Source organism: Dromiciops gliroides, chromosome 1, assembly GCF_019393635.1.
Source record: "Dromiciops gliroides isolate mDroGli1 chromosome 1, mDroGli1.pri, whole genome shotgun sequence".
NCBI lineage: Eukaryota > Metazoa > Chordata > Mammalia > Microbiotheria > Microbiotheriidae > Dromiciops > Dromiciops gliroides.
In genome coordinates this window covers 191771040-191792100 of record NC_057861.1, presented here as the reverse complement: position 1 = coordinate 191792100, position 21061 = coordinate 191771040, and the positions used below count along the sequence as shown (strand labels likewise).

General features: G+C 38.3%; 1 protein-coding gene and 1 pseudogene across 5 annotated transcripts in view; both read left to right on the top strand.

Annotated features, from left to right (window-relative positions):
* The window catches only part of KCNG2 (potassium voltage-gated channel modifier subfamily G member 2), a 168952-nt gene that overhangs the window by 120072 nt on the left and 27819 nt on the right, over positions 1 to 21061 (top strand). The window lies entirely within an intron of this gene.
* LOC122752880 lies at positions 2950 to 3579 on the top strand (annotated as a pseudogene).

Below are 21061 nucleotides of genomic sequence, written 5' to 3'. Positions count from 1 at the left end.
GTAGGCACTTTAATTAGATTATATACAAACTTGGCAAACTTAAATAAAACATATTACATACATTACAAAGGCAACATTCTACTCCTCCCCACTTCCACCCTGCCAAGTACCAACCCCCACATACCAGGTTGGGATGTTGTTCTTCCTTCCAAGGGAAGAAACACGATGGGAGAAGATGGCACAGTAGAAACCAATTCCTAATTTTTTTTTTTTGCAAGATCTACAAATTACTTTTTTGGCAAAGTATATTCTGTCTCTGCTTATTCATCTGTGAAATTAGTATGCTGCTGTTACTACTTCATAGGAAATATTATCCAACTATAGACTGGGAGTTGGAAGAGATCTCAGAGTCCAGCCCCTACCCACCCCATGAATCCCTGCTACAGCAGACCCCACAAGTGGTCATCTAGCTTCTGCTTGAATTCTTCCCATGACATAAGGCCCCATGCCCCAAAGCAGGCCATTTTCCTTTGGACAGTTGTAAGTGATATGAGGTATTTCCCTAACCTGATCCAAAATCTGGCCTTTTTCCTTTTCCTTCCCCCACCCTTGCCCCTATAACTTATAGATCATAGCTCTAGAGCTAGAAGGGACCTAATACTTCATTTAATCCAAACTCCTAATTTTAGAGATGAGAAAAGAGGCCCAGAAGTTGCCTAAAGTGTCACAGTGAATATGTGGCCAATTCAGGATTTGAACTCAAGTCCTCCAACTACAGTGTGGGGGAAGGGAAGGGAATAAGCATTCATTGAGGACCTTCTCTGTGCCAGGCACTCTATATGTTCTATGAATACTATTTTATTTGATTCTCACAGCAATCCTGAGAGGTAGGTGCTGTTATTATCCCCATTTTATAGTTGAGGAAACCAAGGCAAAAGGAGATCAAGTGATTTGCTTTGGGTTCCACAGCTAGTAAGTGTCTGAGGCTGAATTTGAACCCAGACCTTCTTGACTCCAGGCCCAGCACTCTATTCACTGCACCACCTAGCTGCTGCCCCTCAGCTATAGGCAGACAGCTTAGAATCAAGATCTGAGGGGCAGCTCAGTTCAAATCTGACCTCAGACACTTAACACTTACTAGCTATGTGACCCTGGGCAAGTCACTTAACCCCAATTGCCTCACTTAAAAAAAAAAAAAAGAATCAAGATCTGGGTTTAAATTCTAACTCTTACATTCGCTAGTCCTGCAACCCTGGACAAGTCGCTTAACCTCTATGTGTCTCAAACAATTCCCTAACATTTATCTAATTCAATTTCAAACTGTGTTGGTGGAGGGGTTTTCACATCTCACAACTCACATCACTTCTCACACCTAGAATTTCCCTCACTGTGAAAAATCATAGATCCTTTTCATATTCATATATATTTTGTATTTATTTCTCTCTGTATATATTGTATTCCCTACTAGAAAGCAAGTTCCACTAATTGGTGTTAATTCTGTTCCTAGGTGCCAAAAAAATCTAATTCTATTTTATGTGACAGCCCTTCAAATATTTGAAAATTGCTATCAAGACTGTTAAGTATTCTCTACTCCTGGCTAAACATTTCCAGTCTCTTCAGCATGTCCCCAGCCTTCTCACCATTGTAATCGTCCTTCTCTGTATACATTCCAACTTGTCAATGTCTTTCCAAAAAGGTGGTATCCCTGACTAAACATAACATAACACTCCAACTGTGGTCTGAACAGGGAAGAAAAACCATGTTTATCTTCCAGAATGAAGGATGATGTATTAATTAAGTCGTTCTTACTTGTAGGGTGGCAAAGAGGGAATATGGTAAAGCACTGACAAGGTGGGGAGACATTAGTACCCTTTATAAATGTGAATCAAAACAACCTAAGTCCTACTGTATCCTGAGACCAAATTCATGTTTACAAAGCAGGAGTTGCTCTGCCTTGCTATGCCTATCTATGGCAATTGGATGTTTGTTAATGATGTCCAAGGAATTTACTTAATCCATAGCATAAGAAAAGATGGCTAATCTGAAAAAGAATTGAGAAAATGCAATTTTCTCTCTTCATTGTAGAGGTGGGGAACTATGGGTGTGGAATATTGTCTGAATTATCACACATGGTCAGTGTGTTGGTTGGTTTTGTAGAACTGCTTTTCTTATCTTTAAAAAGAAATCTGGGGGGCAGGTAGGTGGCCAATGGATAAAGCACTGGCCCTGGATTCAGGAGGACCTGAGTTCAAATCTGACCTCAGACACTTGACAATTACTAGCTGTGTGACCCTGGGAAAGAAGTCACTTAACCCCGATTGCCTCACCAGAAGAAGAAGAAGAAGAGGAAGAAGAAGAGGAAGAAGAGGAGGAAGAAGAGGAAGAAGAAGAGGAAGAAGAAGAGGAAGAAGAAGAGGAAGAAGAAGAGGAAGAGGAAGAAGAAGAAGAGGAAGAAGAGGAAGAGGAAGAGGAAGAGGAAGAGGAAGAGGAAGAAGAAGAGGAAGAGGAAGAAGAAGAGGAAGAGGAAGAGGAAGAAGAAGAGGAAGAGGAAGAAGAAGAAGAAGAAGAGGAAGAAGAAGAAGAAGAGGAAGAAGGAAGAAGAAGAGAAAGAAGGAAGAAGGAAGAAGAAGGAGGAAGAAGAAGGAGGAAGAAGGAAGGAGGAAGAAGAAGCAGCCCTGGCCTTGGATTCAGGAGGACCTGAGTTCAAATTTGACCTCAGACACTCGACAGTTACTAGCTGTGTGACCTTAGGCAAATCACTTAAGCCCCACTGCCCCACCAAAAAAAAAAAAAAAAACACAAACTAAAAAAACAAAGCCAATGGGGATGAATCAGGGGATGTATTCAGAAATAGATGTGATGACACAGCAACAGAAAACAATAAACAAAAATTTAAGAAACATTTTTTAAAAAGAAAAAGTGGGAAATCATCACTATCCCAATGTGCTTTGGAACACTGCTTTCCTTTCCACTCATCTGTGGCACCTGTGAGGAGGGCTCTAAGCATCCATGGTGTCCAGCCAAAATGGCATGCTTCTGAAGTCCCATTTCCACTAAGATTGGCAACGGCAAGTTTCCATATTATTTAAACAGCCAGGAAGATCAGAAGACAAAAGGCTCAATGAGTAAAAATCGGTCAAATTGCTCCTTGCCCTGCATTTAGTCCTCTCTAGCCTATCATAAAGTTCCTTACTGTCTGGTGCCACACCAAAGTACATGCTGGTAGAGGATTAAGCTGGGAAGAGCTTCAAGTTTCTGGTATCCATAAAAAAGTGGCACAGACCATTGTTATCTCTGTGAACCCTTGTCAGTGAAATAAGTGTACAGTATGTCCAGGCAAAGTGCAATGACTGAAAGAATATCATTCCAAACTGACCCTTTTCCCAAGGAACCTATCTGTACCCAAGAAGGGAGATGGCTCTGCTGAAGAAGTCAAGTTGGTAACCCAGCTTTCAGCACCAGTTATACCCATCAGAAATGTCTACAAGAAAGAGAGAGCTTGCATGATTACTGAAGATGACAAGAATTTCAAGGCATTTGCTAGTCTCTTGAATGGCCCAAGCCAATGCCCATCTTTTTAGAATCTGGGCAAAATGAATCAAGAAGTCTGCAGAACAAGATGTGAAGAAGAAAAAGTAAACCATTTCTGAGAACTTTCAATTGAAGAAAAAAGAAAAGATGGCCCAAAAGCCATTCTTTTTTAACTCAGACAACAGAAATTTCTCACAGTCACACAGCCCAAGTCTTGAAATTAAATCTGGACTGAGTAATCAGCATTTGTCAACTGATGCTCCAGCAAATGCTGAGCTTTTTGGTACAGTGGAATATGGTGCTTGTTTTAACCGTAGCCAGATTATGCACTATTTTCCGTGAGACATTCAGCTGAAGGTTTATTCCTTCTGGGTAAAAAATTAGCTTTTGTTTTCCCTCCATGATGTTTTCCTCCTAGAAAGAAAAATGCTAGTTTAACTCCCTTTATTCATATGGGGGGAACAGGAAATTTTTTACCTTTTTATTGTAATCATCACTGCCCAAATAATTGATTCAGTTCTATAGCAATACAAAACACGAGTGCTATGGTCATGCCCTCAAAAAGAGCTTACAGTCTACTGAGTCAAGTTTTCTCTCTCTTTCCATCTCACCTACAATATCTAAAATCCTGAGGATCTCATCCATCTTAAAAATAAACAACATGAAAACACAATACATTATACTAACTTTGCTCTGCTTTGCCATACTGCACTATAGTATGCTATACTATATGGTAATCCAACTGATTTTCCTGTGTTGCTTAAGAAACTTCTCTGTTTCAGAATCTCAGATTCTTCAATTTCCTCCTCTGCAAAACAGACATATAGCACTAGACAAAGTATGATTGTAATAGTTATCTTCTTCCTACCCTTTTCTTTTTTTTTTTTTTGGTTAGGATATCTTTGTCTGAACACAACTATGACTTTTTGGCCAACAACGTGAAAATGAATAATTGGTTGATTTGCTTCAGAGCAACCAGTGGTGCTTTGTTGTGTTTTGTTCTCCAAGCAATAGCCCACTTCTCCCAGGAAGGAGGAAATGATTAGGTCTCAGCCAGTTTGGCTATTAAGGGATGCTGGCTGTATTAGGGAATTCAATCACTAATAGCTTTGCTGCACTATAGTTTTATGGTGACTTTAATTGCCTTTCTTGGTACACCAGGTGTTTCTGGGAAGCAAGGGTGCTACAGTTCCTGGTGGAAAATGGCAAGTAACTTAAACAGACTAGAAGAGTGCTCTGGCTTCTCTGGCAGCGACTAATCTGGCAAGGGAAAAGCGCCAAGCTTCACTTCCTTGGCAAAAATGCAATTGTTTAGGTTGCTTTTGTTCATTTGGCAAAGCCACCAGGCAGCTCCCTCCTACTAAAGCTCTGAATGCAATGGAGAAGGGACATGAATGAAATGGTAGAGTGTCCTCCTGCCCTGCTTTTTGGCCCCAATATTTGGATAGAAACAGTGGTCATAACTAATAATCTAGGACAGGGAGAAGTAACATTGCAAAGATAATGTGCTAAACTGATAGGTCCAAGGCACGGCTAGATAGATAAATACATACATACATGCAAACAGCAAACATTTATTAAGTATTTACTATGGGCTCTGCACCATACTAAGTAGGGATTCAAATACAAGCCAGCAAGACAGTGCCTGCTCTCAAGAGGCTTATTCTAATTAATTAATTAATTAATTCTAATTAATTCTTATTCTAATGGGGGCGACAACATAAAAGAGAGCTAGTAGGAAGGGTTGTCTTGGGAGTTGGTGGCCAGGAAGCAAAATCAAGGCTTGGTTTCAAGCAATATAAAGTAAAAGCTAATCTATCAGAGCTCAGAATAGTGCTATGGGTAGTATCCAAGGCTCTACAGGGAAGAGATACAGATGATGGAGGCAGTATGGTTTGGCTCTGGTGGACAGGAAGTGACGATCATATAGCACTTTTTTTACTTACTTTGCCTCACAAAAATCCCATGAGATCAGTACCATGAGGATTATTGTCTGCATTATGCAAATGAAGAAAGTAAGGCATAGGGCAGAGCCAGGATGGAGGATTAAAGGCTGCAACCCGGCTGAACTCTCAACAGTCCCCTCCAAAAACTTTAAAATAATGCCTCAAATTAAATTTTGGAGTGGCAGAGACAACAAAAGTTCAGGACGAGACTTTTTTCCAGCCTAAAAAAACTAAGGAGGTTGGGAAGAGAGGTCTGTGAAACTAGAGTAAAGACCTGTCCAGAGTACACACAATTGAGGACAGCAATAGTGGCCCCAGCAGCAGTAGCAGGTTCAGGAGTTCTCAGCTCAGAGACAGTAAGGGGGTCAGACAACTGGTCAAAAAGAGATCATAGGGAACCCTTTGCTGACACTGGATGCAGCAGGCACTGATTGGCAGCTCTATTGCTAATACACAGTTCTGGTTTGCAGTTCCAGGATAGAAAGGAGTGCTTGTGGTAGGTCACAAGGGAGCAGAGTCCCTGGTCACAGTTCCAGGGCCAAGAGGAATTCTATTTCTTGCAACTGCGGGGGGATCAAGGGCCCTTCCTTCATAAACATCAGAGCACAGACCAAGAGACCAGTAACCACACCTGTCTGGATCACATCACCTTAGAAGCACCAAAAACTTACAGGTCCCCAGAACTAGGTCTGAAAACAGTGGCATGAAAAAGCCTGAAGCCTGGAACAATTCCTCCCTACCCCCAGGTTAACAGGGTTCAACTTAACATGAAGCTCAAAGTCAAGAAATAGTGTGGAGGGGCAGCTAGGTGGCACAGTGGATAGAGCACCAGCCCTGGAGTCAGGAGTACCTGAGTTCAAATCCAGCCTCAGACACTTAACACTTACTAGCTGTGTGACTCTGGGCAAGTCACTTAATCCCATTTGCCTCACTTTAAAAAAAAAGAAATAGGGTGAAAAAATGAACAAACAATAAAAAAGAACTTGATTATAAAAGGCTACTAAGACCAAGACAAACTCAAAACACAATAATGTGGGGGCAGCTAGATGGTGCAGTGGATAGAGCACCGGCCCTAGAGTCAGGAGTACCTGAGTTCAAATCCAGCCTCAGACACTTAACACTTACTAGCTGTATGACCCTGGGCAAGTCACTTAACCCCAATTGCCTCACCCCCCCCCAAAAAAAAAGAGAATTGAGTCAAACATAAAAATACAAGCCATTCACTAATTGATAATGGTCAAAGAATATGAATAGGCAAGCTTACAGAAGAAGAAATCAAAGTTATCTTATAGCCGCATGAAAAAAAAATACTCTAAATCACTATTGAATAGAGAAATGCTAATTAAAACAACTCTGAGATCCTACCAATCAGAAATAACAAATGCTGGTGTGTAATTTAAAATTCTAAATGTGGGTTCTAATCTGTCCCCCCCCCCACTTTTGGGGGGAAACTGACTAAAATCACTGATAAACGAGTTTAGGTTTTTTAAGGGTTTATTGAAAGATAGTAAAAGAAAGAGAAAAATTGAGAACAGATTTCCTATAACCTGGCAATCCTAAACTTCTTAAACTCCACTGTGAAGTTCCCCGCTACCACGGGGATCTCTTGCAGCCAAAGAGGCCCAGTCCTCTCGACAGCATCTGCTTCCTCCTTCCTGTTCCCCTCCCAGAAATGGGAGGTTCTTCAAGCTGATTGGTTCACCGGGCTCAAAGGTGGTCAAAGTTCAAAGTTGTTAGCTTCTAAGAACAATTACTTTCTTAAGTACCAGCCAGATGTGCTTACAATCTAGTAAGCAGTCAACAGTCAGTTGCCTTATCCAATTCAATCAGTTTAACTCAGTCTCCAGGTGGGCCCCTGAATATCTGCTAAATCTCATCTATCACATTGCATTATCTTGACACACTGGGTAGGATGGAGGAAAATAGGTACACTAATGAATTCTTGATGGAGTAATGAACTGGGCTAACCAATCTGGAGAATAATTTGGAACTATGCCCAAAGGGCTATCAAACTGCACTTACCTTTTTTGTTAAGCAATACCACTACTGTGTCTATATCCCAAAGAGATCAAGGAAAAAAAGGAAAGGGACCTATATGTAAAAAAATAATAATTTTATCATCTCTTTTTGTGGTAACAAAGAATTAGAAATTGAGCAAATACTCATCAGTTGGGGAATGGCTTGACAAGTTATGGCATATGATTGTGATGAAGTACTATTGTACTATAAGAAATGATGAGAGGAGTGGTTTCAGGAAAACTTGGGAAGATCTATATGAGCTGATGCAAACTGAAATGAGAAGAACTGAGTGATCATTGTGCACAGTAACAGCAATGTTGTAATGATGATCAACTGTGAAAGATTTGGTTACTCTGATCAACACAATGATCCAAGACAATTACGGGGAAAAAAAAATGCTATCTACCTCCAGAGAGAAACCTGGATGAACTTGGATGACAAATTGAAGTATAATTTTCTCATTTTCTTTTTTTTTTTTTGTCTTTTTTGGTAATGTGGCTAATATGGAAATATTTTGCATAATTTTACATGCACAATTGATATATTGCTTATTTTCTCAGTGCATGGGGGAAGGGACCAGATGGAAGGAGAGAATTTGGAACTAAAAATTTTAAAAGAAAAGAGTTTTTAAATAAATAATTTCTTTGAGAAAAAAAAAGAAATTGAGGCTCAGATTGGTTATGTGACTTGCCAATGGTTACGCACCCAGGAATTATCAAAGGTTGAGTTCAAACACTCTTCTAGTGTTATGTCCAGTACTTTCCTCATAGCAGCACACTGCCCATTAATCTGGAAGTTCAGAAATAAGGAAAAGAGACAAATATTGAAAAAAGCAAGACTGATGCTAGAGCTGATGGTAAGAATTTTCTCATCAATTTTAAATGCTAGAGAAATTACATATTCATCTATCAGCACCTTGTATGCTAGAATTTCTCAGACTCCAAAAAGAAGCATGCATCAGAATTGTGAATTCAAAGCCACAGATATGCAAATAGCTGTCTTATAGAGGCAACAGTGAACCATGATTTATAGGAAAAGACAGACCAGTTAACTTCATCTTTGGGCTCTTTCCATCTCTCTCTGCCTATAAGAGCCACCAAAATGCCTAAAAGAAAGATGAGCAGTGAGTGTAATTATAATGACCAAGCTTGGAAAAGGGGAAGAGATTAGAAAAAAGCATATCCTTTTCCTTGGAGAAACAGTACAATGGAATGTTATAAATGTCATCAAATGTAGACGATGTGTTGATTGGTTTTGCAATTGGCTTTGCTTAACTGTGATTGAAATATATACATACATATATATATATATGTATGTATGTATGTATGTATGTATTACTCAGAAAGAATCACTGGGCATTATAAACTTAAATTCCTCAATCATGTCATTGTAATTAGGAATACTGTATTTCTTTGTTTTTTACATGTGCTAGTTCTGCAAAGGCACTTTTATTTGAGCTAGCTTATAAGATAGGACTGGAAAACATTAAGTAGATTTGTAAGAGGCTTGGAACATGGAAGACTGATCTAATTCTGTTAGTCAAGCCTCTCTGAGGGTTTTCATAGTGCTACCTTTAGAACAGATCCATGACAATACTCAAGCAATTTGACTTTGACTTTCAATTCATCCAAGGGCACTATAAAGTTCTTGTCAATGACTTTCATATTGTCTCTCCAAGTATCTATCTAAACTCAGTAGTTTTCTCATGACAGACACAATTTTCTAAGTCTCTTGTTTCAATTGTTGTTTTCAGTTCCCAGCAATCATTGAGCTTAGGAGTAGTTAAAATGAAGCTATTTTTTCTTTCTCCTCTTTTGTATCAAAGAGATGCAGGGACTAAAATGCAGCATCAATACAAGTGGACATTTTTTCTCTTGTTAGCTGGGAGAATCAATATATTGTTCTCTATACACATTTTCATACCCTCATTGAAAAGAGATTGAAAATTTTCTGGAGCACTTCTCTTTGAAGCCAAAGAATTTCAAAAGTTCTTCATCCATGTTATTCATTGACATAAATGAGTTGAGATCTGAGCTTAAAGAGTATTTTTCATTTTTATCACCACCTATAGAATATGGTATGTCATATAAAGATCAAAGATGAATTTAAAATAATTTAGTTTGTAATTAAAACCCCCTGGATTTTATTTTAGCTTCAATTAGGTAAATTGTTTCAGCACTATCTATAAGCTTTAGCAGGTGATGGGTAGATATGCTCCCAGTCTTGTGTTTGATTATCATTTCAAAATATTCAACTGATATCTGTTTCTCATTGAGTCTTTTCCATTACTGTGTGTTCCATAGGTCTCCCCTCCCTGACTAAATAAAGAGTATAAATAATACAAAAAAATCAAAGATAATTATGTGTTGTTTGCTTAAGGTGTATTCAACTATTAGAGTGAGTATCAAATGATATTCACATCAGTACACATAGGATATTTCATTATTTCCTTATGTTATTTGCACTCTTAAAAGTATGTCTAGAAATAGTACATATATAATATTAACAAGCAGACATCATTGATGTACAGTCAATTTTTAAAATGTCAAGGGGGAGTCATTCAACTGGTCAGATATTGACTGAATACCAGTTGTTAATAACCTCTGAATAGGCATGAAATATTTAATTGTACTATGTTTTTCATTGTCAAAATACTACACCACAATGAATACCTGTTCACAGTGTCCATAGTCAGTAAAATCAGCAATTATTTGTTTGTTTGTTTGTTTGTTTGTTTTAGTGAAGCAATTGGGGTTAAGTGACTTGCCCAGGGTCACACAGCTAGTAAGTGTTAAGTGTCTGAGACCAGATTTGAACTCAGGTACTCCTGACTCCAGGGCCGGTGCTCTATCCACTGAGCCACCTAACTGCCCCAAAATCAGCAATTATTGAGACAATTTTTCCATTTCAGAAGACATAGTATTTTGTTGCACAACATTACGCAAACCCATAATTAAATCATAATGGATCCAGTTTCTCAGGTAGCATTTCAAGATTGTTGCATATGCTTTGCCATTATGGGATTACATTTTGGAACACATAGGCCAGGTTTGGAAATTAACTTTCTTCACAAATATCAGCTTTTTCATTGTGACTCCTGAGAGGTTTCCCACCTTTTACCAAATACATAACAATGCCAATCAATCACTCTGTTACTCTGGTTATGCCACCATACTTGTTTAGGCAGGTAAGCCTGCTCTTGTTCTTACACAACAATACATCAATGGATTTCCCTTCATTAAGCTTTGACTATGAAGAACAGCCCAACATGTGAAATTTTGACAATTGAGGCTTACTAGCCCTAAGCCATGTTCTGAACACAACATCAGTAAATGCTAGATCCATGCAGTCTTTGCTGCATCATTGATGAAGAAACCACAGTGAAAGCAACATACTGCACCTTTGGGGCTATATTCTCATATCAATCAGACTAAATACTTTGTTTATTGCCTACTTTAATTCTGGATGATGGGGTCAGTCTAGGCCAGAGATCCTTAACCTGGGGTCCATGAGGTTGGTGTGTTTGTTTCTGGTATTTTGATAACTGTAGTTCAATAGAATTAGTTTCCTTTATAATCCTGTGTATTTTCCTTTGTGCATTTAAAGGTGTTCTGAGAAGAGACTCATGGGCTTCACCACCAAATAAAAAAAGTCAAGAACCCCTAATCTAGGCTGGTAACAATCTCTGAATAATCAAGACTGGCACCCTAATCTAACTTTTAAAATATCCCAGGTTGGTGATCAAATGGAATATTTGATGACTTTGAATAGGAACTACATGAAGAAATAAAGTCTTTTTCTATTCTTCATTACTCATTTTATAGTGTGTACTGGACCTGGTGGTTTAATTATCTTCATGTAAGTTCTTAATCAAGGTATCCAAGGTATCTTCACTATTATAAATTATATTATATTATTACATATCCATTATAATATTACAGATTATTATATATCCACTACTATAAATTATATTATATTTCATTATAAATTAATTTGCCCCCTCTTAACATCAAACATATTTTCAAATTTAAAAATTGTATCACATGAGAAAATTAAAACATATGGGGCAGCTAGGTGGTGCAGTAGATAAAACACCAGCCCTGGATTTAGGAGGACCTGAGTTCAAATCTGACCTCAGACACTTGACACTTACTAGCTGTGTGACCCTGGACAAGTCACTTAACCCTCATTGCCCTGACAAAAAACAAAAACAACAACAATAACAGAAAACATTACTTAGGCTTGTTGGGCTATCCAAAACATGCGACAAAAATTACAAATACCATACTGTTCTAGGGAACAGGACACTGTGATTCAATGAAAGTCAGAATTTTAGACTATTTTTTAAAAGTAATAAAGTTTCTCCTGGACCAGAAATAAGGAGAGCTGAGTCTATGTTTTAGCACTGCCATCAGCTAAAAGTGAAACTTTTAGCAATTTATTTAATTTCTCTGAGCCTCGGTTTCTTCTCCTACAAAGTGAGGGGGTTAGTTAGATGGATCTCTAAGCTACCTTCATGCTACAGAATGTTATTGCATATTCAGAGACACACAAAATAATCAATAGTCCTGCTGGCAAGTTGACAACTGAGGTCTTACCTTGAAAAAATGATCATTTTAAATGAGCACATAGATGGTTTATATATAAATTTAAAACAATTCCCTTAAATAGGTTAAATATCCCTTTCTCCACTTACATTTTTGTTTCCACTAATTTGCTTGTCAGCTCTTTTTTCAAAACTACTACAAATAAATAAACCTGAGCAACTGTTACAAATTCTGAATTAATGGAATCAGAATCAATGAACTTTTATTATATATGTTTATAGGTAGCTAACAAATAAATGTTAGCAAATTCATTAATATGGGGTTTACTTGTTTATCCCTGATAAAAGAACTGTGACTATAATTCACATGTAGCCCTCCCTCTGTGTCACTCTCCCAACATGCACTCATATTTTAAGTCTCCACAGGATGACTACTACTTCAGGTACTTCAGGTTTCAAGTTCCCAGTCCTACAATTATAGCTTATAAGCCTCTACCACAAGTGACTCATTAATTAACAATAGGCCAGTTGTACCTATTAGATTTTTCTTATCAAAGCATTTAGTAAAATGGCATTATAAAAATAGTGGTTATAAAATCCTGCCACCCACTACCCACCCCCTATAAACCTAGGGTACTCTCTCACATAAATAAATCTAGAATCTATGGAAAAGAGAGGCATAAATTTAAAGTATGATTACAGTAAGCCACATACAGAGAGCACTTATGACCAAGGTAATGCAACTTCTCAGTGATCCTAAAGTCCTTTCTCTCCTTTAAAATCCTCACAATACGGGGGGCAGCTAGGTGGCGCAGTGGATAAAGCACCGGCCCTGGATTCAGGAGGACTTGAGTTCAAATCCGACCTCAGACATTTGACACTTACTAGCTGTGTGACCCTGGGCAAGTCACTTAACCCCCATTGCCCCTCACCAAAAAAAAAAAAAAATCCTCACAATACTCCCCACTAGGCACAATGCTGTGTGGGCTGGTTGATCAGCTGAATTGTCAGTTTCTGTGCCAGCCCCTCTGCTAGGCACTAGTAACACAAAGATAAAAATTAAACTGGTCTTCCCTTCAAAAAGCTTACATTCTATTAGAGGATAAAATATGTATACATATAAGCATATGTACAGTACATATAAAAAAAGTGAAGGTGATTTTTTTTTGAGGAGCTGAGAGGTCAGGAAAGGCTTCAGGCAGGAGGTAGTATATGAGCTGGACTTTTAAAAACTAGTCAAGCTAAGATACAATTTTTGCAGTAAGTATCTCACATAAAGGCCTCATTTCTCAAATATATAGAGAACTGAGTCACATTAATAAAAATACAAGTCATCCCCTAATTGATAAATGGTCAAAGGATATGAAGAGACAGTTTTCAGATGAAGAAATCAAAGCTATCTATAGTTATATGAAAATATGCTCTAAATCACAATTAATGCAAATTAAAACAACCTCACACCTATCACATTGACTAATATGACAGAAAAGGAAAATGATAAATGTTGGAAGGGATATGGGAAAATTGGAGCACTTTAATGCACTATTGGTAGCATTGTGAACTGATCTACCCATTCTGGAGGACAGTTTGGAACTCTGCCCAAAGGTCAATCAAACTGTACAAACCCTTTGATCCAGCAATACCATTACTAGTCTGTATCCCAAAGATATTAAAAAGGGTGGGGGAGGGGGAAAGACCTACTTGTACAAAAATATTTCTAGCAGCTCTTTTTGTGTGGTGGCAAAGAATCGGAAATTGAAGAGGTGCCCATCAATTGGAGAATAGCTGAAGAAGTTATGGTATATTAATGTAATAGAATACTATTGTGCTATGAGAAATGATTAGCAGGCAGATTTCAGAAATACCTGGAAAGACTTACACGAACTGTTTCAAAATGAAGTAAACAGAACCAGGAGAACACTGTACACAGTAACAGCAACACTGTGCAATGATCAACTATAAACAGTTCAGCTATTTTCAGCAATACAATGATCCAAGACAGACAGTTCCAAAGGAAAAATGATGAAAAATGCTATTCACATCCAGAGACAGAACTAGTAGAGTCTGAATGCAGATAAAAGAATACCATTTTGACTTTTTTGTAGTTTTTTTCTTTTGATCTGTTTCTTCTTTTACAACATGGCAAATATGGAAATACGTTTTATATAACTGCACATATATAACATATCAAATTGCTTACAGTCTTAGGGAGGAAAGGAGTAAATTTGGAACTCAAAAAAAATTTTAAATGGTTCTTAAAATTGTCTTTACGTGTAATTGGAAAAATACTATTAAAGTACTAGTAAGAATAAAAATGGAATTAATCATATAAAAAAGAAAAAACAGGAATTCTGATAGGTGGAAGTGAGGAGGCAATGCATGAAGGACATTCTCTGCAAGGACAGAAAAGAGATGACTGCAGAATGTCATGCATAAGGAATATCTAGAAAGCCAGTCTGGCTCTATTCTAGAGTGAGTAACAAAGAGTAGTCTGCAATAAACTTTTAATTCTTTTTTTTTTTTTTTTTTGCAGGGCAATGGGGGTTAAGTGACTTGCCCAGGGTCACACAGCTAGCATGTGTCAAGTGTCTGAGACTGGATTTGAACTCAGGTACCAGGGCCAGTGCTTTATCCTCTGCGCCACCTAGCTGCCCCTGTAATAAACTTTTAAACTCCTAATAACTTGGACAATCTACAACTCAGATTTAAAGGAAAAGTAGGTTCAAGCCACATTACAGAGTACTTAAATGTCAAGCAGAGGAATTTGTAGTTAATCCTAAAGGTAGTAGGAAGTCACTGGAGTTTACCAAGCAAAGGAATGATGTGGTCAGACCTGTACTTTAGGAATGTCACTTTGTTATCTGTGTGGAGAATGGATTGGGGAGGGAGGAAACTTGAGGCAGTCAGAAAAATGCTTTTCTTCTGATCTTACAAAGTACTTTATACTTCTCTTTTGCTCTTACTATATAATATTCTACACTATCATTACTGTATGGTTATTGTTGTTGTTTATTTGTTTCAGTCATGTCCGACACTCTGTGACCCCATTTTGGCAAAGATAACTGCAGTGGTTTGCCATTTCCTTCTCCAGCTCATTTTACAGATGAGGAAACTGAGGCAAACTGGGCTAAATGACTTGCTCAGGGTCACACAGCTAACTAGTAAGTATCTCAGGAAGTATTTGAACTCAGGAAGATGAATCTTCCTGACTCCAGGCCCAACACCCTGTGCACTGTGCCACCTAGTTGGCTATAGGTGTTGTACAGTACAATATTTTTGTGAATATTTTGTTACCTGTGTTAAACTAACAGTAAGCTTCACAAAGGCATAGTCACATCATTATATTTGTATCTTCCCCTTTGAATACATGAACAAAGCACAGTGCTTTATTCATATGAATTACCTAATAAAAATTTGTCAGATGTATAAAAGATGAATGGATAAATAAATGAATGGATGGATGGAAGAATGGATGATTGTATAGGCTTTGGGAACAAGAGACTAGGAAATATGCAATAGGTAGTAATTATAATCTCACACAAAAATTCCACAAACTAAATAAACAAATAGCAAAGACATCAAATCCCTAGCCAAACCTTAATGTTTTTACCACGCAATTTTTACCTTCCATCCCTTATTGCTTTGCTTTAACATTTGGGGCAAAATGTATTCTGTAGGGCCTCTGAATCATGTTTTTTATTGAATGAGTAAATACCCACACCACATCACTGGGCACAGATGGATTTACTTCCAAATGATTACTGAAGACCAAATTACATTTTATTTCACTCACTAATTCCCATTTAAATGTTGCATGTTTTTTGTTTAGATTACTCAGTGTCGTGGTAAATACCTCACTGAGAATAAACAAGGCCCATAGATGTGGCAGATGGTACTAGATTCTTGATAAATAGTAAAATGCTCAAGTCAGAGAATCTAAAAACCTTGAAAAGAAAAAAATTTTGGCCTGATTATTTGCAGTGCAACATATTGGAAATTCATCTTAGGAATGAGGAGTTTTAGAGCTCACATACCTGCCTGCTGACCTGTACCAGATAGGATGAGAACCAGGAGAAAGACATGTCACCAAAAAAATGATGGTGGATTGTGCCAGAGGAAAAGGTAGCTAGCACCAACAAATGCTGCAGAACTTTTTAAAAAAAGATGTAGATTGAGAAAATCCCATTAGAATTGGCCATTAAGAGATCATTGGTAACTGGTGAAACTATCTAGTCAAACTCTCTCATTATACAGATTAATATAACCTCTGTGGTAATGGCTGGGTTTTGTTTGCTGGGGTTTTTGCTTGTTTTGTTACAAGTTTTGTCTTTATCTCTCTAGCACTTAATATAGTGCTTGGCTTCTAAAAGGCAAGAAATAATTTTGGTTAAATTGAGTACAAAAAATTTGAGACCCTGGGAAATTTAAGTGGCTTTCCTATCATTATGTGGCTAGTTAGTGGTAAAAACTGGAATCTGGGCCATGTTACCTGGAACAGTAGCTTGTTGTTCTTCCCATAATTTGATGGAAGTCAAAGGGAGAATTGACATTGCTATATCCCAAATGAGAGGCTGACTATCTTGTCTCCTCTCAGTTTTTGGGTCAGTTCTTGAGTCAGTTGCCAGTCCTCTTTAGCCCACAATCACAGGTACCATTGAGGTATTGCTGCATCACCCCAAAGCACAAATCTTTCAGTTCTAAGCCCAAGGACATACCCTGCTCCATTGTCCCTATTATAACATGATATCATCCAACATCCTTCAGTCCTCTACACAGGCCCTGAGCTTGGGCAAGATACTCAGTTCTCTAAGTTTTTTTTCATTTCTAAAAGGAAGGGGTTGGATTCGATGTCCTGTAAGTTTACTTTTCTGTGACATGCTTTGTACAGCATCTTATACCTATAAAGGGATTAATATTTATTGAATTATGATGCTGTGGTTCTGATGTATCATTGTATGAGGTGATTAGGACTTGCACAATAAAGGGACTTTGAGGGGGCAGCTAGGTGGCACAGTCAATAAAGCACCAGCCCTGGATTCAGGAGGACCTGAGTTCAAATCCAGCCTCAGTCACTTGATACTTACTAGCTGTGTGGTTTATGGACCCAGCAATGGAAACCCATCCATGCAAAGAAGCCAGTCATCAAAGAGTTGGCCACCAGGTGATTTGTTTTTTAGCCACAGCGACTCATGAGCCCCTCAACCAAGACGTAGGCAGACAATGCCCTAATGGGAGTATCCTCACTGATGAAATCATAGATCCTTGAAGTAGGAGAGTTTGCATCTCGAATTCTATGATCTATGAACTTTGTTACAACTTAATTACATCTTCCTTGGTTCTATCCTTTTCTTCTAGAAACATCCCCTAACTTCCAAGATCCATTTTATCACTTAAGGGTGGTGAACACAATAAAGTACCTCACCTAACATCTCTTAGTTCAGCCCAAATTGATCCATGTAAAGAAACATCTTTAAAACTATGTGATTATAACTTCTATAATTTCTCTGCCTTGAATCTTTTCCCAGACCAGCTAGACTTACTGGCACACATATACGCAGAGTAAACTCAGGAAGTGTTTTTAAATTTTTAAAAATCAGAACTTGAGTTGGTTGATTTCAAGTTCAGTTGGAATCCATAGTTCATTTGTGAATGGGACAGTAGTAGAAACAGACTGGGATATTGAATCAGTTGTTTTTCTTACTAGAAAAGTACCTTGCTTGTCTTTTCCCAGACCTAGCCACCCTTCACACAAACTGAGAGATTAGATATGGGACCCCAGACTTTTATCACTAATATTCAGAACTGCTAATCTCTAGGACATTAAGGGTAATATTGAAACCATTTCCCAGTGGTGGCTCTGAAAACAGAGGAGCATTAAATTAAACACTGCCCAGGTAAAGGGCTGAATACAGAATTCTTCTCAATACTGTACCAATTCCCTTCCCTCTTTAGGAGACCAATATCATTGAATGGGGCTAGTTCTTGCTCCTGATATCAAGTATGTTTTCAGCTAGAGCAGCTCTTTCCTATTCTTGTGTGTGTGTGTGTGTGTGTGTGTGTGTGTATGAAATATCATGTGATACATATATCACATGACATTTTCATTTTCACAAAGGAAAGGTCTTTGCAGGGTACCTCTAAAATAAGTCTAGTCTTTTCAGAGGTATCAGTGGCTAAGGCATAATTTCCTAAGATTCTAAAGCTGAGAAAGACCAAAGAAATCATCTAGTAATAATATCATAAGATGATAGATATGGAATTATGATGGATTTCAGAGGCCACTGAGGGCTATTCTTTCATTCTGCATATGAGGAAACTGAAGTAGAGAGAAATTAAGTGATTTACCCAGGATTACAGAGTTATTAAGTGTTTAGGGTAGGATTTTTTTTTTTTTTTAGTGAGGCAATTGGGGTTAAGTGACTTGCCCAGGGTCACACAGCCAGTAAGTGTAAAGTGTCCGAGGCCAGATTTGAACTCAGGTACTCCTGAATCCAGGGCCGGTGCTCTATCCACTGCGCCACCTAGCTGCCCCTAGGGTAGGATTTGAATCTAGGTCTTCCTCATTTCAAATCCAATTCCTTCTCCTCTACACTAGACTCTTATTTCACAGATAAGTGAGGCCCAAAATATGAAATAACTTGTCCAAGTTCACATGCCAAGTAAGTACCAAAACTAGGATTTGAATCTGGGTCTTCTTGTCTCCAAATTCATGGTTCTTTTCACTATACTTGCCTATCTTTCAGGAGATGGCATTGGAGATATGGGTCTGCACAGTACCTTACCTTGAGAACTTAATTTTGATAGTTTCACTGGAGACCAGTGGGTTTACCCAGAAAATATTTCAAATGAGTCTTGCAATCATGTTTCAATCAAGTATCCTTTAGATTCATTATGTTTCCCTATGGGCTCAGTGCTTGACAGGAGTATTTCCCAAGAGAGTAAATCCTCCTGGTGCCCTGGCTATATATGAGAAAGATCAGGTATTTCATCAATTAAAATTTTAAATAGTTGGAAGGAAGCTAGTCTGAAGATCAGCCCAACCAATAAACATTTATTAATGATCTGCTTTGTGTGCAGACACTATTTTAGATATTAGAGATACAAAAACAAAAAAAGAAACAGTCCCTGATTTCTCAGAGATTGCATTGAATTGAGGGAGACAACAGGTACATATCTAGGTGGATACAAAATAAATATGTTAAGAACAAATACATAATAAATTTAAAGTAGGTAAGCACCATTTAGGAAAGGCACCAACACTTGGAGGGATTAGGAAAGAAAGTAGATAGAAGGTAGCTTGGAGCTGTATCTTGATGGAAGGTTAAGAATCCATGAGGCAAAGAGAGTGTACTCTAGGCACAGGGTACAAAGGTACAAAGGAATAGAGAAGGTAAATGAAATGCCTTGTGTGAGGGACAGTGAGAAGGCTAGTTTTGCATAAAGCTAGAAAGATAGTTTAGAATCAAATTATTAAGAGCTTTCAGAGCCAGAATCTATACTTAATCATTGAGGCAATAGGGAGATATTGGCATTTACTGAATAAGGGAATAATATGGCCAATCTGGGGCATATAGGTGGTGCAGTGCATAGAGTACCAGGCCTAGAGGCCAGAAGTCAGGAAAACTCATCTTCCCAAGTTCAAATCTGGCCCCAGACACTTAATAGCTGTGTAACCCTGAACAAGGCACTTAACCTACTTAGCTCAGTTTCCTCATCTGGGGGAGGAAACGGCAAACTCCCTCTAGTATCTTTTCCAAGAATACCCCAAGTGTAATCACAAAGAGTCAGACACAACTGAAAGCAACTGAACAACAATGATCAGATCTACATTTAAGGAAAATCACTGGCAGTTATGTTGAGGATGTAGTCAAGTGGGGAGAGACTTGAGACAGGAAGACTAATGAGGTCATTGAACTAGTCCAGATGAGAAACTGAACCAAAGTGGTGCCGAGGTAATAAAGAGGAGGGTTGGATACAGAAGATATTGTGAAAGGATAAAGGATAAGATTTGGCAACCAATTGGACATGTGGGGGTGAGAGAGATCAATAAGGCAAGGATAATGCTGTTCATATAAACTTGGGACACTGGAAATAGGAAAGTTTATTAAAGGAGAGGATTTTGAGTGGGAAGGGGTGAGGATAATGAGTTCTGTTTTAATTTAGTTGATCAAAGACAATGTTTACGCATAAAAGAGCTTGTGTATATCCAGATAATGATCTGTCTGTGTCCAAAGGAGGGGACATGTGACCATCACACCCAGGCAGTTCACCTCTGTGGATTCCACTTTTTCCAGATGGAGTTAAATTACTGATGATATAAATTAACCAGCTCTCATCTTCTGCCATCCATCAGCATAGAAACTGTCACCTGAACTGAAGCAAGGTCTCTATTAATAATAGCAGTTGACATTTATATGGTGCTCTATAACTTACAAATTGTTTTTACATCTGTTCTTTTATGTGATCCTCAAGATAGACACATGTGGCAAGATGTACATTTTATCAGCAAAGAAGCTGAGGCTAAGAGAGGTAAGATGACTTGTCCAGGGTCACACAGGTAGTGAGGTGCTGGACTAGACATTCAAACCCAGGTCTTGGAACTCCAGAGAAGCTTAGTAAGTAATTAGTACTATGGAGGAGCTGGGTGGCACAGTGGATAGAGTTCTGGGCCTAGAGTCAGAAAAACCTGAGTTCAAATGTGGCCTTGGACACTTCACTAGTTGAGTAACACTGGGCAAGTCACTTAACTCTTGTTTGCCTCGGTTTCCTCATCTGTAAAAATGGGGATAATAATAGCACCTACCACCAAGAGTTGTGAGGATCAAATGAGATTGTAAAATGATTAGCACCTGGTAATTGCTATATAAATGTTCCTATTATTAGTATTATTTGGAAAAGGTGGGTGTTAACCTACTGTTAAAGGCCTTTCCCATCTCTAATATTGTACTCACTGACTAGGCAGACACATTTCACAGAATTTGAATATTCTTGCTTCCAGAGCTGTAACCTGAGCTAGGTGATAAGGACTTTACCCTTGGAGGCCGAAATTTAGAGGGCATTGATAGCACTTATATTCCTT